This window comes from Lissotriton vulgaris, chromosome 11 (assembly GCF_964263255.1).
Source record: "Lissotriton vulgaris chromosome 11, aLisVul1.2, whole genome shotgun sequence".
In the NCBI taxonomy this organism is placed as follows: domain Eukaryota; kingdom Metazoa; phylum Chordata; class Amphibia; order Caudata; family Salamandridae; genus Lissotriton; species Lissotriton vulgaris.
The window spans coordinates 100,271,066-100,293,502 of record NC_141699.1 but is presented as its reverse complement, the minus strand read 5'-3'; the positions used below and the strand labels follow the sequence as shown (position 1 = coordinate 100,293,502).

The window sequence follows — 22,437 nt, the reverse complement described above, 5'->3', positions numbered from 1 at the left end:
GTTTCACAAAAAAAATAAAAGCTTAAGTGTGGACTTATTCTTAGAGGCACAGATAGTCAATACTCAAACCAAGCAGACTGTCCCCCTACTTCTCTATAGAGCAGGCTCGCCCAGGCATTTAACACCCATACTTCCGCCCAGGGCCCCTCTGCGCTCCGTTAGTGTAAACCTCCTGAACTTTAGAGATAGATAAGTGACCCTGCAAGAAGTGACAAACTAAAGTACACAAAAAAGTAATGGATGGAATGCTTGTAGTAATTTCAGCCCCAGGAATGCATTCTGGGCCGCATCCCAATCCATTGTTATTTTGCACACCTTGTCACCTCAGTTTGGAACCAGCTATATGCAAATCAAACTCGAACCTGCTCCAATCAGAACAATCTAGCCCAAACTGGCAAGTCAAGTCCTCCCTAAACCAGAACACAAGCAACCCTGGGCTGGTTTCCCCGTAGTTACGGGATCAGCCGGGCACAGCTTGGTTCCAGTGACCGTGTGCATAGGACCCACGTCTAAGCGTATCCGTTCCACTTAGGGCGACAAACTAAAGTACAGAAAAAAGTGATGGAGCAGAGTCAAGAGACTGGTTTTCATATAGTTGGGTCCAAACTGGGATGACGTGGGGTGCAAATTAGGACGGGACGGGATGGAGGATGGAAATAGGTCCAAAGACACATAATGGATTGTGGTAGGTAGGTTTAGGCTCACTAGAAGACATTGTGGGGTGAGTAGAGGGTTAGGGGAGTTATTTAGAATGAATACACACACAACAAACATGTAGATTATGGCATCGTCCATGACTCCAAGATTCAGAGAGGCATTCTTAGACGCATAACAAAAGACAACCACAAATAATGCATTAAACAATCTCCTGGACTGATGATGGATTGGACAATAAGATTAAAAGGCGTATGGTTCTTATGATGCAATGCAGAAGTGGGATACTGTAAGAAATGCATCTAAAAGGAAACGCACGCAATACAACCCAAATGTAAAATATAAACTGATGGCATATAAAGGTTTTACCTCCAGTTGTAAAGAGGTAGGACGTTGATGCCTTTCAGAATGTTGAAATGGAAGGGACACAATACCCAATTGGAACTTTAGAAGACACAGGAGATTTGAATCTCCTCATGGAAAAAACCCTAAACTGCCATACATAAGCCACAACCAATAAAGATGCAACAGTACAAAGTATTGCAGACTTGTACGGCTGGGCTTACACATGGAGCGTGACACAGAACCTCAACAAGTATCATTCAGTCCATGAGCACAATCTCCTTTCTCTAGGCTATATTACAAATTCACTCAAGAGAGATGTAGGCAGATTTAAACATACCGAAATGCTGGCTAGTGTCATATCAGATAACTCCTTACATCTTGGATATCGTACAGGTTACCTCCAAAACAATGGGCCTTAAAAATCCAGATTTCAAAACGTCAATGACCTAGAAACAGAGTTAGTGGCATTTGAAGTTATTATGACAATAGGGACCGTTTCCGATCCAAAAATGGAAAATAGGGTAATAAAGAGAGGAATATAGGTCTACAGTAGAAAATAAGGCAAAGAAAATATACCTGAGTAAACAGACACACTTGTATGAAGTTGTAAATAAGGTTGGCAGACCTATTGCGTAGTTGGATAAATGAGATGAGGAGAAGAGCAGATGGGTCCGAGTGCGGAACCCCACAGGCTAGCTAGAGTCAGGGGACATATTGCGAAAACCTTTACAGACTACTTTGATGAGCTCCTTCAAACTCATACAAATTTAGCAGAGAAATACAGTGCATGATTCATTCCAGACCTGCCAGTCGCCACGCTGACCCAGGACAAGCTAGAAGGTCCACTAGACAAGAAAGAGATTCCGGAGGTGATCTCCCAATTAAAGAGTGTAAAGCTCCCAGAGGCCAAAGGGCCTCCACTGAAATGATCAAACTACTATCAGGAAAAGTTGTGGGCGATATTCTTGGAAGGCAACGAAAAGAGGAGTTAGATAAGAGGATGGCTTCAGGAACACTGATTAAACGTGCATTTGCAATGCAATAGGTCTCGCATTAGGAAAGTTTGAGCTATTGATATTGTAAATGACACATTTTTCATTTATGTGTTGGTTTTGAAAATAGCGAAATTAATAGCTTTGTCATTTACAATGCCAATAGTTATAAATTTCGCAAATGTGACACCTATTGCCTTCGTAAAGCAATATGTTGTATTTACGTGACTTCGATGTATTGATATTACAAAAAACAATGGCTTTTGTTTTTTTTATACAATTGATAAATAAATTATTGAAATTTATAATGGCAATAGCTTATACTTTTGTAAATAACTTTTCTGAAGATTATGTTCAGTGTATTTTATTGTGACGAAAATCCAAGAACAGAAGTGAAATATTAACTTCTTTTTGTGACATTTGTAATAAAGCTTGAAACATTGAGAGAACATATTTGAACCAGTTGTTGAATGGTTGCACAGATTGATGCTGTGGTGGCGACCAGTGATGCTGTGGTGGCGACCAGTGATGCTGTGGTGGCGACCAGTGATGCTGTGGTGGCGACCAGTGATGCTGTGGTGGCGACCAGTGATGCTGTGGTGGCGACCAGTGATGCTGTGGTGGCGACCAGTGATGCTGTGGTGGCGACCAGTGATGCTGTGGTGGCGACCAGTGATGCTGTGGTAGCGACCAGTGATGCTGTGGTAGCGACCAGTGATGCTGTGGTAGCGACCAGTGATGCTGTGGTAGCGACGAGTGATGCTGTGGTAGCGACGAGTGATGCTGTGGTAGCGACGAGTGATGCTGTGGTAGCGACGAGTGATGCTGTGGTAGCGACGAGTGATGCTGTGGTGATGCTGCGTGATGCTGTGGTGATGCGATAGAGTGAGTGCAATAGATAGAGTGAGTGCAATAGATAGAGTGAGTGCAATAGATAGAGGGAGTGCAATAGATAGAGGGAGTGCAATAGATAGAGGGAGGGCGATAGAGAGATAGATAGATAGATGGGTGTGTGGATGCGTGGGGATGGGGTTGTGTGGGGATGGGGTTGTGTGGGGATGGGGTGGTGTGGGGATGGGGTGGTGTGGGGATGGGGTGGTGTGGGGATGGGGTGGTGTGGGGATGGGGTGGTGTGGGGATGGGGGGTGTGGGGATGGGGGGGTGTGGGGATGGGGGGGTGTGGGGATGGGGGGTGTGGGGATGGGGGGGTGTGGGGATGGGGGGGGTGTGGGGATGGGGGGGTGGGGATGGGTGGGGTGTGGGGATGGGTGGGGTGTGGGGATGGGTGGGTGGGGATGGGTGGGGATGGGGGGGTGTGGGGATGGGGGGGTGTGGGGATGGGTGGGTGGGGATGGGGGGTGGGGATGGGGGGGTGGGGATGGGGGTGTGTGTGTATGGGGGTGTGTATGGGGGGGGGTGTGTATGGGGGTGTGTATGGGGGTGGGGGTGTGTATGGGGGTGGGGGTGTGTATGGGGGTGGGGGTGTGTATGGGGGTGGGGGTGTGTATGGGGTGGGGGTGTGTATGGGGGTGGGTGTGTGTATGGGGGTGGGTGTGTGTATGGGGGTGGGTGTGTGTATGGGGGTGGGTGTGGGGATGGGGGGGTGTGGGGATGGGGGGTGTGGGGATGGGGGGGGTGGGGATGGGGGGGGTGGGGATGGGGGGGGTGGGGATGGGGGGGGTGGGGATGGGGGGGGTGGGGATGGGGATGGGGGTGGGGGTGGGGGTGGGGGTGTGTATGGGGGTGGGGGTGTGTATGGGGGTGGGGGTGTGTATGGGGATGGGGGGGTTGGGTGGGTGTATGGGGGGGTTGGGTGGGTGTATGGGGGTTGGGTGGGTGTATGGGGGTTGGGTGGGTGTATGGGGGTTGGGTGGGTGTATGGGGGTTGGGTGGGTGTATGGGGGTTGGGTGGGTGTATGGGGGTTGGGTGGGTGTATGGGGGTTGGGTGGGTGTATGGGGGTTGGGTGGGTGTATGGGGGTTGGGTGGGTGTATGGGGTTGGGTGGGTGTATGGGGTTGGGTGGGTGTATGGGGTTGGGTGTGTGTGTGGGGTTGGGTGTGTGTGTGGGGTTGGGTGTGTGTGTGGGGTTGGGTGTGTGTGTGGGGTTGGGTGTGTGCGTGTGGGGTTGGGTGTGTGCGTGTGGGGTTGGGTGTGTGCGTGTGGGGTTGGGTGTGTGCGTGTGGGGTTGGGTGTGTGCGTGTGGGGTTGGGTGTGTGCGTGTGGGGTTGGGTGTGTGCGTGTGGGGTTGGGTGTGTGTGTATGGGGTTGGGTGTGTGTATGGGGTTGGGTGTGTGTATGGGGTTGGGTGTGTGTATGGGGTTGGGTGTGTGTATGGGGTTGGGTGTGTGTATGGGGTTGGGTGTGTGTATGGGGTTGGGTGTGTGTATGGGGTTGGGTGTGTGTATGGGGTTGGGTGTGTGTATGGGGTTGGGTGTGCGTGGGGGGTTGGGTGTGCGTGGGGGGTTGGGTGTGCGTGGGGGGTTGGGTGTGCGTGGGGGGTTGGGTGTGCGTGGGGGGTTGGGTGTGCGTGGGGGGTTGGGTGTGCGTGGGGGGTTGGGTGTGCGTGGGGGGTTGGGTGTGCGTGGGGGGTTGGGTGTGCGTGGGGGGTTGGGTGTGCGTGGGGGGTTGGGTGTGCGTGGGGGGTTGGGTGTGCGTGGGGGGTTGGGTGTGCGTGGGGGGTTGGGTGTGCGGGGAGGGGCAGTGTGCGGGGAGGGGCAGTGTGCGGGGAGGGGCAGTGTGCGGGGAGGGGCAGTGTGCGGGGAGGGGCAGTGTGCGGGGAGGGGCAGTGTGCGGGGAGGGGCAGTGTGCGGGGAGGGGCAGTGTGCGGGGAGGGGCAGTGTGCGGGGAGGGGCAGTGTGCGGGGAGGGGCAGTGTGTGAGGGGGCAGTGCGTGAGGGGGCAGTGCGTGAGGGGGCAGTGCGTGAGGGGGCAGTGCGTGAGGGGGCAGTGTGTGAGGGGGCAGTGTGTGAGGGGGCAGTGTGTGAGGGGGCAGTGTGTGAGGGGGCAGTGTGTGAGGGGGCAGTGTGTGAGGGGGCAGTGTGTGGGGGGCAGTGTGTGGGGGGCAGTGTGTTGGGGGCAGTGTGTTGGGGGCAGTGTGTTGGGGGCAGTGTGTGGGGGGCAGTGTGTGAGGGCACAGTGTAAGGAGTGTGTGTGAAGGTGCGAGGTCTGAGGGTGCAGTGTGTGTGGCCGAAAGTAGTGTGAGTGAGCAATGTGTGAGTGTGCAATGTGTGAGTGTGAAGTGTGAGTGTGCAGTGTGTGAGTGTGCAGTGTGTGAGTGTGCAGTGTGTGAGTGTGCAGTGTGTGAGTGTGCAGTGTGTGAGTGTGCAGTGTGTGAGTGTGCAGTGTGCGAGTGTGCAGTGTGCGAGTGTGCAGTGTGCGAGTGTGCAGTGTGTGAGTGTGTGAGTGTGCAGTGTGTGAGTGTGCAGTGTGTGAGTGTGCAGTGTGTGAGTGTGCAGTGTGTGAGTGTGCAGTGTGTGAGTGTGCAGTGTGTGAGTGTGCAGTGTGCGAGTGTGCAGTGTGCGAGTGTGCAGTGTGCGAGTGTGCAGTGTGCGAGTGTGCAGTGTGCGAGTGTGCAGTGTGCGAGGGCGCAGTGTGTGAGGGCGCAGTGTGTGAGGGCAGTGTGTGAGGGCACAGTGTAATGAGTGTGTGAGGGTGCGAGGTGTGCAGGGGTGCGAGGTGTGCAAGGGTGCGGGGTGTGAGGGTGCAGTGTGTGGCCTAAAGTAGTGTGAGTGAGCAATATGTGAGTGCACAGTCACCAATACTGTGCAGAATGGCTTTTTAAAAAAATGCACAGTGAGCTTAAGAAAAACTGCTCCCCTCCTGTAGGGGTGTACCTGGGCTGTGAACATGGACATTAGCATTGCGCATTGTTTTTTAATGAGGGATGTCGAAAATGCACAATAGATAACAGAATCAAACACTTCATTGCCAAGAATAAGAAGCTAAGCCCGTCACATTCTGCCATCAACAGCTGTTCAATGACAGCATGGCTATCAGGGGCCCGACTTATAACTCAGCTTGCAGGATTGGAATGTATACATTCTCAGGTGGAATGACCTGTCTTGCACAGGACCTTTGCCTGTGAAAAGGGTTGCCACATGAACGGTTTTCGACCAGCAGCACTGGTATATGATGTTGCCATTTTAAGCCTATATCTGCAGATACTTTAAAGATCAAATATAAATAGACAAAGTTTTGAATGTGCTCTAGAGTAGCATTAATAGCCCCTGATTGATAATTAAAGTGAACAAAACATGAGTCATGTTACAAATCAGTACATACAGCTTTTATCACAAGCAGCCACATCCCTATTTTAGGGATGGTTGAAGGGCCTCCTATTGTCGACCATATATGAGCCACTGCCCCGATTACCCTTAGTAAATTGACTGAAGTCGGCTTCCATTTCGTGTTGGAGCGGCAGAGTGGATGGAACAAGGACAGCGAGGGGGAAAGGCTAGCATACAGGAAGCAAGGTACGTAAGGGTAGGGAGGACAGTAGAGAAGAAGCAGGAATGGTACAGAAGGATAGTAAAGAAGTGAGAACAGACACGTGCAGAAAGTAAGGAGTAAACCAGGCTGGGTGAAATAGGAGGGTAGGCGTGGCACACAGTAAAAGACTACGGAGGGTTGAAGACAGTGAGGGTTGTGGCATTAACCATACAGAGAAGCGTAGGTGGAAATACTTGATTCGAATGAGATGAAAGAATGTGATGGGTGAAGACGCTGAGGAAAGCCATGGGGAAAGGAAGTTGCAGGAAGGAGCAGGTATTTTAGCGTTCACATTTTGGATATACCAATATGCTATACTACCAGCATCATCTGCCGACAGTGCAGAAATAGAACTGCCCACGATTTTACTATGATTTTCTTTCTACAAGTCACGCTGTGTGACACAGGAATACTGCCTCCATTTTCTTTTTTGTCCAGGACGGAACAAGCAAATTGAACCAATCACGTACATTGTGATTGTAGGCACCTGTGTGCAATCACAAAAGACTTGAATGTATAAATAATAGACAGATCTACCCACTACTGCATTTTAAAAATCACAACCCTTGGCTAAACTTAGCACCATCCCGTATTCAGGGAAGAATACTGCTGTGAAAGTGTGAATTTGTCACGGACTGCGGGCAGATGAAGCAAAATCTAACAGCAGAACAAATGCAACATACACAATCTCTAGTACTGTCCTCTAATCCTGCACTTGTCCTGAGGCACTGACTTGTGCACCTCACAACACAGACTACTAATTTATCGAACCCACATGTTACAAGCGAAGGATGATCATAGAGAAAGCAAGTGACCCAATACACCACATCATGGCTCGACACAAACTGCATGTGAACAGCTCCTACTACAAAGAGTACCAGTAAGCCTGCCTTAGCCCTGGAAGTTATCATTGTGGACTGCATTTCGTCCTATGAACATTCGATCGACTAGATAAGCTTTCTCCGCCTGTTTTCAGGGCACAGACGATCTGGTATTTGTCGTCTGGTAAAACGCAAAGACACAATTACATTTTACAATACAGCAGTTTATTTAGCGCCAATGCCGCACACGCCTTTCCTTGTTATCCTAAATATCAGGCTCTAGCACCGGGATGGGCGCTGCAGTGGACCAGCTGCAGACCGGGTGAGGCAGACAGGAGAGCCTGTAGGAAAGCCCACAAGACCTGCGTGGAACATGGTGGGACCAGTGGAGTAGGAGTTTGAGCTTTGTGCGAAAGGCTGCACTCTGTTCGGAGAATAAACACAAGGGGGAGGGTTGGGCCGTGAGCGCAGAGTCAGCACAAGGAAGGGTGGGGGTGAATATGAAAGCATGGGGTTGGGTGGGGAGATTAATACGAAAGGAATACAGAGAGGGCAGTTGGGACATGAAGGGAACATGGAGAACGTGGGAGAGGAGGCGATGGGGACAAGCACACATGGCACTGGCAGAGACATTGCTTGGTCTCCAGCCAGGAGGAAGCATTGGCGTCTGATGAAGGGAAACACTGTTTGTGCTTGGAGGGTGGTGGGCGTGGGAAGCAAAAAAAAAACAAGCATTGGCGCCACGCGGCTGTAAAAGGGACGCCGCACGGCAATAAAAATTAACAAGCTCTTGGCATTGCTGTGGGGGGGCAGGGCGGGAGCGCATTGGCGGGGGAGCTGCAGCCTTTGATGTGCGAGCGAGTGGAAGGGAACACCATATGGGGTGTGATTGGGAAGTGAGGCCAAGGGCGCGCTGGGGAAGCGTCGCGCTTGAGTACCTCACATGCATTGGGGACAATCCTCGCTGGTTTCAAGAGTTTGTTTTGCCTACTATACTCATGCAGAATAACGCATGCGCGTTGGTTCAGCAAGACCTAAAAAACAGGTAAACCCCTGAAGAAATGTGGATTATATAGACCGATATCACTGCTAAATATGAAGACCAAGATGCGCACCAAGGAAATAAAAAGGCTCTATTCAGTATACATTTATTGATACCATTATGACCCGAAGGGCAACTCAGCACAATTTGAGGATTAAAACACTAATATACCCGAACTGGAGGAGGGCGTGGATAGCAGTCAACGAAGATGGCCGCAGCCTGAGAGAGCTTAGAGGCCGGTAACGTCTCTCCACATCAATCCGGCTACAATTCTGCATGCACATAGCTACCCAAACCCAGGAAGAGCACATGACCGCTGGAGTGACAGTCGCTGCAAGTTTCAGCAAACTAGGGGAAACCGGATGGAAGAAACACCGTGTGGCGAGTTCAGGGCATGTATGTAAATCATGAGCCGGGACCTGGCGTAGATGGGACGCAGCGCTCGGCGGAAAAAGCAACGGGAGACCTGCAGTTTAGATAGTTGCTGGGGTCCTGGTACCTTGCCCACTTCGATGCCACGCGTACGGAACCGACAGGCGGTGGAAAGAGGAGTGCAGAGCTCCGGTAGACGGCGGTGAGTCAACAGAGGCCTGATAGGAGCTCGGAGGGGTCGCAGCGGGAATGAGGCGATGAGACAAACCAAAAGTACAGCGCCGGAGAACCAAGACCACAAACATCGGAAAGCCAGACACAGCAGGGATATACCGCACGCATGAAAAAACCGCGCCAGCGGCCTGAGAGAGGGAGAGGCGCTGTGGGGGCACAGCCTCAGACCTGAAACCTGGTGCGCCGGGGGGAGCGTAGGGAGCCTGAATGACTGCGGAAAAATATTAGACTCCGGTGACGTCCCGCGATTGTCTGAACGCGGTGGAAGTACTAACGTGGTGGAAGTACAAACGGGGCCAGATCACGACGGACCGTTTGGCAACAGCTGACGTCCTACTGGAGATGCTTTAACTTTTGCGCAAAGACAATCGGCGCATTCTCGGGGCTGCAGTAGGTGACCCCAGCGCCATAAGGTAAGGTAACAGCACAGACTGAGTGGGGCCAAAGTCTGATCGGTGAGAAACACAAAGAAGCTTCACCCTTAAAGATTAAAATACGGCCCTCAAAAGTCAAGGTGGTTAAGATACATCACAGACCCCCAAATCCCATCGGCTATAGGCAGGGTGGGAAAACCGAAAGGCCGTGCGTGGACGTTCTTTATGCAGTCAGGCAGCGGCGAGCACCACCTGCCCAGAAACAGCACTGTAAGGCATACCACGCAACTACATCGTGGGAGGGAGAGGCCAACACACTACACAACAAAACAAACTGGAAAAATACGCCTGCTGAAGCGAACAGTTACCTGATGCAGGGTCATAAAAGGGAAGCAACAATAGCCTCCACTCTACTGCCATGAAGCAAAATTATTCCAGGACATTATGCTTACACTGACCCAGATGCAATCAAGGATTGGCACTATCTTCACGGACCTTTAATTACTGAAGGCAGGTGTGGTTAAAATCAGATCCACACTGAACAAGGTTGAATCCACGACGGCGATGCTTTCTTCCGATACAGCGACATTACAATGACAAGTTTGAAAACTGGAACAGGCGCATAAGCACATGGAAGCTAAGTTGGATCATCTGGAAGGCCGTTCTAAACGCAATAATGTCCGCCTGGTGGGAGTGCTGGAAAGCGTGAGAGGGCCAGGCCTTGACCGCTTTGTGGAAGACCTGATTAAGACCAAACAGCAACCACGTGGATTATCCAGTTTCTTCTCAGTGGAACAGGCACATCGAGTGCCTGGCGGATGGGCCCGACCGGGCGCCCCACCCAGGCATATATTGGCGCATATGTTCAATTTTCATGATCGTGACGCAATTCAGCAAGCGGCCCACATTGTGCCCCCCCCTTACAGGTGGAAACAGCACAGTGATGATCTATCCGGACTACACTGCAATGGTGACTAGGCAAAGACAAGACTTCAAGGAAGTGAAGAAAGAACTGTGCAGTCGCGACCTAAAATACGCAATGCTCTTCCCGGCGAAACAGAGTAGAGGCAGAAGGAAAAACATGGTTCTTTGCCACACCACAGGAGGCCCAGAACTGGCTTGAGGGATATGGAAAGGTTGGGAGCCAAAAAGGCAAGGACAAAGAAATAGAGAGTTCCCTAGGAGCTCGGGAGATTCAACAGCGCGAGAAGGAGACCTCTACGGAGATGGCATTGCAAAATGCACAGGAGACTCAGATTAGGACTAAATCTGCATGGACAACGGAATGTCTATGAGACGGTCACCACAGGACTGAGGACCTGCTGGCTGACTGGATACGGGCAGAAACATTGAAGATTTGGACGTAGGTGCTAGGGGTAAAGATCCACTGGTCCCTGTGACTGATGAGACTAAGAGGCGGCAGACCCGAGAGCAGAGGACGGCCCGGGACCAGGGTTCGATTCCCGGCGCGGCAGGTTTCTGGACTAGGGTCAGCGGACTCGATAATTCTCTCGCCTCGGTGCCCACTCTGATCAGCGATCACACTCGGCAACTCTGGGCATTAGCTTGCCTCATCCTCACTAACGGCCCCACCAGACCGCCGGGGATGCCTGGTCTCACCCTGGAGATACCCATTAAGGGACCATCTCTCAGGGAAGCCAGGAAGGGTTTCGCAGCGGTCGAAGCACCTTGGGACCCTCCGGGTAAGTAGTGCGCTATATAAATGCCTATACATTTACGTTCCTGAATGATAAGAGTCAAGACATGGACATGAAGCTGTAATAAGGGAAGGTACCCGGACTGGTCTTGAGCAGCTCTCCCCCTTCACGCAAGTACACAGTTCTGGGATTTAAGCACTCTGCTAAGTTGGGAAGGCGGGTACTTCAAAGTCCGCTATGCAGGGAGATGGGAGAGTGACTGGGTTCAGTTTAGGGGGTTTGAGTTTGATTATGTTATGATGCACACAACAAATGCAGACAGCACGCAACCTACCAACGAGACACATAATATGCGACAATTTCAGTCTAGCGATCCCTGACAGCTATAGATTCAAAAGGTCCAGATGCTAACAAAACTCGCCGCCCTCACGGTCTTATCCTGGAATATAAACAGGCTGGGAGATAATATAAAGAGAGGCCTGGTTCTGCAGTACATCAAACGAAAGGGACCAGCAGTGGCACTGCTACAGGAAACACACCTGATGGGCACAGCATGTAAAGCACTGAACAGATGGGGCTACAAGATGGAGGTACACTCAGAATTCACTTGCGGCTCCAGGGGGGTGGGAATCCTGACTCAAAATCGCTGCCCCCTCCTAGTGACTGGATCCTGGGCAGACGATCAGGGGAGATTTGATGCGATATCATGTCAATGGGAAGGGAGGCATTACAACATGGTCTCGGTTTACATTCCACGAGCACTGCATCAATCTGCCCTCCCAGCACTGGGAACATTTTTGTTATTGCTCCCTCAGGGGGAACTTATCATAGGAGGAGGTTTAACGCTACAGTCAACGCCGCCATAAACGGAAAACCCCCAGAGGCCCTACTGGCGCTGATCACAAATTGAATGAGTTCATAAGCGTGATCGGACTCACGGATGTCTGGAGAGCCAGGCGCACGGAGGAACACCAATATACCTTCCACTCTGGGGCACAAAATAATCTTTCCAGAATAATTATATATTTAGACTGGCAGTAGGGATGGATAGAATACAAGAGGTGACACTTGCCCAGGGGCATATCAGGCCACTCACCAGTATGGATCACATACACGTCCTTTATCACGGGAAGGCGTAGACTGTTTCCACTCTATCCGGGCTACTTGAAGATCAAAGTGGTTAGGAAGGGCATGCTTACTACTACCAAGCATTATTTTGCTGAGAACACACACTCAGTCCCCACGCCTACGATACTGTGGGAGGCATAGAAAACAGTCCTCCGTGGTCAGACAATTTCGCTAGTGGCAAATCACAGAAAAGAGCAACAGCATCAAATCCACATGTTAGAGCACCAGTTAATATGTGCCGAGGCAGATCACACCACAGCTATTACGGAAGAGATGACACGCAGACTGCATTTAGCCCAACAAGAATATATAGCCTACACTTGGGAAGAGCACGCAGACTGCATTTAGCCCAAAAAGAATATATAGCCTACACTTGGGAAGAGACAAAATCCAAACTCACAAACACGCAACATACTGTTTACGAACAAGGGGATAAGGCAGGCAGACTCCTGGCGTGGCTGGAGCAGAGGGAAAGGGCTACTAGATGGATAGCCCAACTGCAAACTGAACAGGGAAACACGACCTCCGATCCCCAGCAAATAGTAGAGACTTTAGCGGCCCATTACGAGACAATATATACACCATTGGCCACGAATACACTGGAAGACAATTGAGCCTTCCTAAAAGATATCAAAATGCCAACACTGAACCACGCGGCCTCCAAGTCTTTAGAGGCAGACCTGACCCAGGAAGAGCTCAGACGAGCAAACAATAATAATCCTGCATTTGTAAAGCACGCAGCTACCCGTAGGTTTCCTGTCGCTGGGGGCCGTCAGGAAGATTAAGCGAGGTATTGCCCAGAGTCACATGGTGCTGAGCAGACCCCTGCTGCCAGTGCAAGGGATCGAACCATTATCCCCAGCGTCCGTAATCAGTCGCCCTGGCCGCTGCGCCACACCTCTTCCAGTATCAATACCCTACATACCGGTAAGGCCATAGGACCAAATGGTATTCCAGTAGAGTTCTATAAAAGAACGGACACCATTCTTGCACCACACTTTCTTAATATGTACGAGGACAGTAGAAAACAGGGGAAACTTCCCAGAGATCAGCGCTTGGCCACGATAGTCGCTATACATAAACCTGGAAAGCAGCCACAAGACTGCATGTCTTACAGACCGATATCCTTCATAAATGCTGAAGCGAAGATACTGGCATAAGCGCTAGCATTACGACTACAACCGTATCTGGAAATGGTTATCCATCCAAATCAATCAGGATTTATGCCGAACCACAACACAGCATTGAACTTGAGGAGGCTCCACGGTGTGTTGGCATGGAGTACCACTATAGACGAAGATGCGGTAATTCTGTCCCTGGATGCACAAACGGCATTTGACATGGTCGAGTGGCCTTTTGTTTTTTTGCAGTCTTACACCACCTAGGATTTGGCCCCAAGTTCTGTCAATGGGCAAAACTGCTCTATACTAAACCCTTGGCGTGGGTGGTGGCAAATGGGCGCATCTCGGGTGATTTCCCCTTGGGTAAAGAAAGAAAACAGGGCTGCTCACTGCCGCATCTCCTATTCGCCATAGTACTGGAACCATTGGTGGCGGGAATAAGACAAGACCCGGTAATTTGTGGATTCAAATGGGTCATGGGATGGGAGGATCGCATTTAGCTCTATACGGATGACGTATTATATCTAGCCACACCTGCATGCTCACTAAATTGCCTCAGACATCTGTGCATCGTATGGCCTGGTATCCAGTTACACAAACGGGTGCAAAATCGCCAATTTTTATACTACATGCCCCCCACCCCCAAAGCACATGTTGCTTACCTTCGGCAACGAAATATCTGTAAGAAACAGTAGTTAGTATTAGATTTCTTACCTTAAAATATCCCCAGGCGTCCGACTGGATCCGGAAACTTTTGAGTAGCAGTAACCTTGCGCGTCGGTAGGAGTCGTCTGCGGCTCCGCGCCAGTCGTCAGCGTCGAGATGACGTCGCCGGAGTACTTAGAAGCCGCCCTGGCGCGCTCATGTCCGTTCTTATACACAGCTTTTCCGCGCCAGAAACGCAGAGCCATGATAAAAACTAACACTGGTGCCATGAAACTAGGGCGCTGAAAGGGGATGACTTTAACCCTAGATATCGGTTCGCAGAACGGGGAGGATGGGTGGGGCGGTAAGGAATCCAACTACTGTTTCTTACAGATATATTGTTACCGAAGGTAAGTAACTTGTGCATCTGAAAGAAACAGATTAGTATTAGATTCCTTACCTTAGAATTGATACCCCAGTAATACCAATCCCGGTGGTGGGTCTGCGAACCAATGATCACAGCAGTAAGTCCTGGAGAACGGAACGGCCGAAAAAGCCACATCTGCCTGAGATGTCCTGCAAGGGGATTCCTGACCCAGGGCAGTAGTAGCCGCCGTGGCCCGAGTGGAATGGGCACGTAGCCCCCTAGGAGGCTCCTTTCTAGCCAGAGAGTAACAAGCCTTGATGCACAAGACAACCCATCTTGAAATGGTTCGCTTGTGCACCGCCCGACCCTTCTTAGCGCCCACGTAACCAACAAAGAGTTGGTCATCCACCCGGAACTGGCGTGTGCGATCCAGATAGAATGAGAGCACACGTTTTGGGTCCAGGCGGTGGAGCCTCTCTTCCTCTTTCAAGGGATGCGGTGGCAGAAAGAAGGTGGGCAAGGTGATGGACTCCCCGATGTGGAAGGCTGTGATTACCTTGGGCAGGAAAGAGGGTCGCATCCGCAACACAAATTTGTCCGGATGGACAGAAAGGAAAGGAGGTTTAGAAGTAGGAGACTGAAGCTCACTCACTCTCCTGGCAGAGGTGATGGCAACCAGGAATGCAGTCTTAAGAGTAAGGAGACGAGGAGACCAGTTATGAAGTGGCACGAAGGGAGCGCACATCAGATAAGTCAGAACAAGGTTCAAGTCCCACTGGGGGTCCAGAAAGGAACAGGAGGGAACATATGAGTGATGGCCTTCAAAAACCTATGTACAACTGGGGACTTGAACAAAGGCGGAAATGGCCGAGAGGTAGCCCTTCAGAGTGCCCAGAGCAGAGCCCTGCTGGGCAAGAGAAAGAAGAAGAAGAACCTCTGAAAGAGGGGCAGAAAGGGGATCCAAAGCCTTTGCTGTGCACCATGCCACAAATTTGTTCCACCTGCAGGCGTATACCGATTTTGTAGAGGGACGCCTGGCTGCCAGAATCACATTACAGACTTCAGGAGGCAAGTCAAATGGCCTCAACTGCCGCCGCTTAATCTCCACGCATGTAAGTGGAAACTGGACAGGTTCGGGTGCAGGACCGTCCCTTGCTGTTGCGACAGAAGGTCCACCTGAAGAGGCAGACTAATCGGGGGATCGACATACATGCAGAGTAGCTCGCGATACCAGTATCTTCATGCCCAGTCCGGAGCCACAAGGATGACTTGGGCCCGGTCGCGCCTGATAGTCTTCAGCACTCTGGGCAGAAGGTGTATAGGCGGAAAGGCATACATCAGACCGCAGCTCCACTCGCGACGAAAAGCGCCTCAGAGCGAGTGCCGCCTTGGAAATTCCAACTCGCAGAACTGATGACATTGCACGTTTTCTTCTGTGGCGAATAGATCTAACCAAGGCTCTCCCCACTGCTGAAAGAGGCCTTGGGCCACGTCCGAGTTCAGATGCCATTCATGATCCATCATGCACTGACGGCTGAGTTCGTCCACCCTGGCGTTCAGGGAACCTGCCAGGTGTTGAACCACAAGGGTCACGACCTGATGTTCCAGCCACTGCCAGAGGCGCAGAGCCTCCTGGCATAGGGTCCACGACCCCACCCCGCCCTGTTTGTTGCAGTACCACTTGGCGGTGGTGTTGTCCTTTAACACCTGCACTACACTCTCCCGGACAGAGGGGAGGAATGCCTTTAGTGCAAGCCGGATCGCCCGCAGCTCCAGAAGGTTGATGTGGAGCCGGGACTTCGCCGGAGACCAGAGGCCTCTGATCTCCGCCTCTCCCATGTGGCCCCCCAGCCCTGGAGGGACACGTCCGTCACAATTAAGTGCTCCGGTAGGGGTAGGGAGAGGGGTCCGCCACTGACCCAATCGCGGTCTGTGAGCCACCACTGCAACTGTCTTGCAGTGCCCTCCGAGATCAAGACATGGTCGGACAAGTTGCCCTGATGCTGGGCCCACAGAAACTTCAGGTCCCACTGCAGAGCCCGCATCCGCCACCTTGCATGATGCTCCAGAAGGATGCAGGAGGCCATTAGCCCCAGAAGCCGCAGCGTCAACCTGACTGAGATCCGGGATAACGGCTGAAAGATCGGAATCAGAGCCTGAAAATCCCGAACCCGCTGCTTGGGAGGATAAACCAGAAACTGCGCCGAGTCTAGAACCGCTCCGATGAAGAGGAGCTTCTGAGAGGGGCACAGGTGTGACTTCGGCACATTGATAGAGAACCCCAGCAGGTGCAGGAGGTCAGCCGTAGTCTGGAGGTGGCTGCCGACTGTCTGGGGCGAGCCCGCCTTCAACAACCAGTCGTCGACTGAAACCCCTAACCTACGCAGATTAGCTGCGACCACCGCCTTCACTTTCGTGAACACCCGTGGGGTGCTGGTAAGGCTGAAGGGGAGCATGGTAAACTTAAAGTGCTCGTGGCCTACCGTAAACCGCAGGTAGCGCTGGTGGGCCAGCAGGACGGGGATGTGAAAATAAGCGTCCTGCAAGTCCAACGCTACCATCCAGTCTCCCGGGTCCAGGGCAGCTAGGCCGGAGCCAGTATCAGCATCCTGAACTTCTCCTTCCGGAGGAAGCCGTTGACGTTCCGCAGGTCCAAGGTAGGGCGTAGGTCCCCTTTGCCCTTCTTGGGAACCAGAAAGTAGTGGGAGTAGCAACCACACCCTACTTCTGGCCCAGAAACGCGCTCAATGGCCCCTTTGGCCAAGAAGGCATAACTTCCTCTTGCAGAAGTTGCAAGTGATCCCCCGGCACGCGGTGCTACTGCGGTGGCATGGCTGGAGGGGTCACCTCGAAGGGGAGGGAGTAGCCATTTTGGACGATTTGCAGCACCCAACTGTCTGATGTGATGGAGCGCCAGTGGAGGAGGTGATGGTGAACCCTGCCCCCACTTGCGTCGAATGGGCCTGAAAGCTCGGACTAGGAGGGCTTTGAGGCGGATGCTGCGGGGGTGTATGTGGACTGACCTCGCCGTTGTCCTCGGGCACCGCCACGGCGGTTACCACGTCCGCCACCGCGCTGGATCTTAGTCTGCGGCCAGTGGCTGGCAGGACGTGACGGGGCGCCCCTTCCTTGGCCACGAAAGGAGCGAAAGGCAGCAGTTTGCTGGCGCGGGCCGACAGGACCAAGGACTTGGCTGTAGCCCTAGAGTCCTTATAGCGCTCAAGCGCTCTGTCTGCCTTGTCGCCAAAGAGGCAACGGTCATTAAACGGCATGTCCATAAGGGTCTTTTGGACATTAGCTGAAAAGTTGGTAGACCTCAGCCAGGTGTGGCAACAAATCGCCACCGTCGTTGCCATCTCCATGACCAGCGAGTTAGTTGTATCCAGTCCACACCGGATGGAATACCGTGCCGCATCTCGACCCTCCGCAAGGGATTGGGCGAGTTTAGTCCGGAACCCTTTCCGGACATTGTGGTAGCACGTCCGCGACCGTGTCCCACAGAGAGTGGGTATAACGGCCCAAGAGGCACGCGGTGTTAACTGACCGCAAACCCAAACTCAGTGAGAACATCTACTTACCATACTGTTCGTACCTCTTGGATTCCCCATCGGGGGGAGCCGTCTGGAATGCGGTCTGGGAGTTAGAGGTCTGTATGACCAGGCTCTCGGGAGTGGGGTGGGTGGACAGGAAGTAAGGGTTGCCCGGAGTCGGGCGGTGGCGTCTGGAGCTGCCTGGAATGCGGTCTGGGAGTTAGAGGTCTGTATGACCAGGCTCTCGGGAGTGGGGTGGGTGGACAGGAAGTAAGGGTTGCCCAGAGTCGGGCGGTGGCGTCTGGAGCCGCCTGGAATGCGGTCTGGGAGTTAGAGGTCTGTATGACCAGGCTCTCGGGAGTGGGGTGGGTGGACAGGAAGTAAGGGTTGCCCGGAGTCGGGCGGTGGCGTCTGGAGCCGCCTGGAATGCGGTCTGGGAGTTAGAGGTCTGTATGACCAGGCTCTCGGGATTGGGGTGGGTGGACAGGAAGCAAGGGTTGCCCGGAGTCGGGGGTGGCGTCTGGCCACATTCCTATCTACAGGGGGACCTGTAGCGGGCCTACCAAGTGCCCAGAAGAACATCAGACAAGGCCTCATTAAACGGCAACAGAGGCTCCGAAGAGCTTGCCTGCGGTTTAAGGACCTCAGTGAGGAGGTTAGTCCTCACGGCCACGAAGGGGAGTTGAAGAAATAAGGCCTTGCCCGCCCGCTTCAACACCACACAAAAGGCAGCCCCCTCCTCCGTAGCCACAGTAGGAGGGGAGACAAAACCAGTGTCTGGCGAAGTGTCCAAACCACTGGCATCCCCTAGCTCACCTGCCCAGTCCTGATAAGACTGGCACTCACGTGCCAGAGGGCCCTCAGACCCCTCCCAATCCGCCTCGCCACCCATCTCCTGGTACTCAGGGTCAAATGATGGGGCCGGACCATAGAAGAAAAAGTCTTCTGCTGGCGCCGAATGGGGCATTGAGCGGTGCTGCTCCGGCGTCGGAACCGGGTCGATGGGGGGACGTCATCGTCCGGGGGCGGCATTGGGGGCGTCACCCTAGGGGCCAGCGCTGGAGAGGTCGTACGGTCGACCGCCGACGACCCATATCCGGAACCAGATCCAGCAGGGCCCTGCGGCACTGGGACCCAAGTCGCCGATGGCGCCGGGACCGAAGTAGGCGACGGCGCCAGGGCCGAAGTAGGCGACGGCGCCAGGGCCGAAGCACCAGACGGCGCTGGGGCCAAAGCACCCGGCCTGCTTGGGTTCCCAGTCGGGACCGCGGGGCCCGAAGACGCCGCGGAACCAGACGGAGGAGTGGGCGACCTCATGGCCGTGAGTAAGGCATCGATCTCCTCCGACGTCGTGTTCTGCCCAGGAACCGGCGGGTATGGAGCAGGCCGCGACGCCTGCAGCTCCGGCAGAGCCGCGCGGGCGGTGTCGCCTGAACCCCCGGCCACGTTGCGCGAGCGTCGGGCAGTCAGAAGAGCGATGTTGCTTCTTCGACTTCTTGTGCCTCTTACCTGAGGACTTGGAGCCCGAGGAGTGGTGTCGACTGTCCGAGCTGTGATAACTTCGGCCCCGCGACCAGTCCCTTGACCTCCTTCCGGACCGGGACCTCGACTGCTAGAGCTCGAGGCGCTTGCGGGCCCGCTCCCGCCTAGCCTTCGACGTCAAGGCCCGGCTGTTGGGGCACAACTTGTCATCGTGGTCAGGCACCAGGCAATGTAGTCACCGGCGATGGGGGTCGGTTACCGACATCAGTCGGTTGCAGTCAACGCAGGACTCGAACCCGGGCATCCCTACCGGCACCAGAGTCGTTCGACTTCGACGAAAGATCAAAAATGATCGAAAAAGTTTAGTCAAAAATTGGCTAAGGGTACCACTTTTTCCGGATCGGCGCTTGCTGGCGCGGAAAAAAGAAGAACTGACGTCAGCGCGCGAGGGCGGCGTGTAAGTACTCCGGCGACGTCATCTCAGCACCAACGACGCCTACCGAGTCGCAAGGGTACTGCTACGCAAACGTTTCCGGATCCAGTCTGACGCCAGGGGATATTCTAAGGTAAGGAATCTAATACGAACCTGTTTCTTTCAGATACTTCCACGTAATTGTGACATACAAATAGCTGACAAAGGGTTTAAATACTTGGGAATATACACAAAGCAACAAAACAAGCTCTTCATAGAAGAAAATCTTCTGAAACCCCGGTCACGCTTTCGACGGGATGTTTGCCACTGGCGATCCCTCCCACTCACATTGCTGGGTAGGGCAGCCCTTTAAGATGAAGGCGCTCCCCAGATTCCTATATGCCTTACAGAACACGCCTTTCACCGGTCACCCCGGCCTATTTTGTAGCAATAAACTCGGAGGCAACTACATTACTATGGGGTGGCAGATCGACCCGTATAGCCATGTGCAAATTGATACGGGGTTGGTATGATGGGGGGGATCGCACTAACTAATATAAGAGCATACTACTGGGCACACCAACTTAGTCATAAGTCAATGGGTACACGCGCAGCAGGAGGAACCAGCCTATCGCATGGGGGTGGACCTTTTGGGAGTGGACAGGATGTTGAGGGCACTATATTAGTACCAAGAAAATGAACCTGACCGGACCAACAGCACATACAGTTAAGATATTGCATGAGGCGCAAAGGACATTGGGATGGGAAGGGGTCTCCAAACCGGTCCTGGAGGGCCGGATCCATGCCAGATTTTAAAAATTACTAAATGCATCTCAATGGGGATATCCAAAAAATCTGGAATGGATCTGGCCCTCCAGGACCCTTTTGGGACCCCTGCACTAAAGGTTTCAGGGAATGGGACTTGCTTAGCATTTCAAAGGTGGGTGACCTATGGAGGAAAGATGGGATCATTTCATTCACACAATTGCAAATGACTTATGGCCTGGCAATGGCGGAAACGTTTAGATACATACAGATTACACATGCACATTACACATGCACTCAAAGCCCTGATCCCGCCAGGCACACAGGTGCCAGAATCTTCACCCACTGGAGGACCGACTACTTACAGATCATATGACAAAAAGAGCCATCTCGCAAATGTTCACGAAAATAATAAATAACCAGCTAGACCCCACAACGGCTCTTAAAACAAGACGGGAGAAAGATGTAGGCGAATTAGACGAAGGGGACTGGCAGGAAGCGATAGCATCCCCCAAAGAGGTGGCAATCCCTTCTAGTCTGAAACTAATACAACTGAAGGTGCTACACCGCACCTATTACACAAGAACACTATTAAGCACACTGGGCAGGATAGACAACCCGCTTTGCCTGCGACAGTGTGGTGGCATTGGCACGTTCCTGCATACAATCTGGCAGTGCACAGTAATTGTGGCGTACTGGGAAGCATTCATGTGTACGATATTCGGGGTGACTGTTCAACAAGAACCTAAGAGGTGTCTCCTTAACATTTGGGAGACCTGGGACCTTAACCATGCGGCTCGAGACTGGGTGACGCTGAGGGTGACAATCGTGAAGAGAAACGTAGTGCAGGTCTGGGGATCCTGACTGACCCGACCCTAGGACGGTGGTCCAACGACATTGACGGTATAATGATAGCCGAAAAATCTGTATACTTACATATAAGAAGCCCTAAAAGGTGGTCTCTGGTGTGGGGTGGTTGAATTGGATACTGAGGCAATATCTGCGAACCCGCAAGAGAGTAATCACAGTCAGAGGAAAGTGAATGATTATCTACAGAGACTATAATGTTACAGGTTACAATGAACCCAGAAGTACGTGAGGTAAAGGGTGTAAAAGAAAAACTCTGAAGCTGTACTGTTTGAATTGTACGAAATGTTACTAAACCCGTGATATGTTTAAAAAGATTATAATATATATATTATATATATATCCGAACTGTAATGGAGCAGACTGCTAAACCCTATTCGGAATCCTAGCTAGAATGGTATTGTCTGAACTGGGGTGTCAGAGTGGGCTAAAGAATGGTGATGGATTAAACCCAGATCTTTTGACTGGGTGTGAGTGTTTGATTGATTCAGATGCTCCGTCCATCACCACCCCCTTTTGTATCGCTTTTGTAGAATGGTATACCGGCAGGGTTTATATCCTCTAAAATTACTGCATGTATAACCAAAGGCACAGGTTCGATGAACGGTCTGCTGTCCAAGTCTTTTCCACTGACTAGAACCACGAGAGAGGTGGCTCAACCACATTATTAGGCCTAGGTGCAGACCTACTGGCCTGCTTGGTCAGAAAGGATACGTTACTCAGAAGACTACAATGGACAGCCAGATGAGACTTCAGGATCTTTTTTATGCAGGCAATATACTACTAGGTCTTGCAGACCTCTAACAAATCGATTGGGAAAATCCCAGGAAATTTCTATGTGAAAGGCAGCCCTCTTATTGACTAGAAGTCCACAATACATCCTCTCACAGAACTGTTGCTAGAACCTGAACATATAAACTTGCTCTTTATGTTCCATAAGGCTATAACATATTTGAGAATGTATATTAACAAGAATGCATAAAAACAATAGATTAAACTTGGAATGAGCCCTAGACATCAGGAAAGATGTGGAGTACAGCAAGGCCCCCCCAACATCCTGATTAGGTAGGGCTGCAATACATAAGATGATGTAGATACCCAAGTGGGTTTGGGCCGGTGTAGGAGTTTGAATAAATATTC

General features: G+C 52.2%; 1 protein-coding gene across 2 annotated transcripts in view; it reads right to left on the bottom strand.

The window, feature by feature from the left end:
- Positions 1–22,437, bottom strand: part of MED15 (mediator complex subunit 15) — a 782,088-nt gene that overhangs the window by 493,705 nt on the left and 265,946 nt on the right. The window lies entirely within an intron of this gene.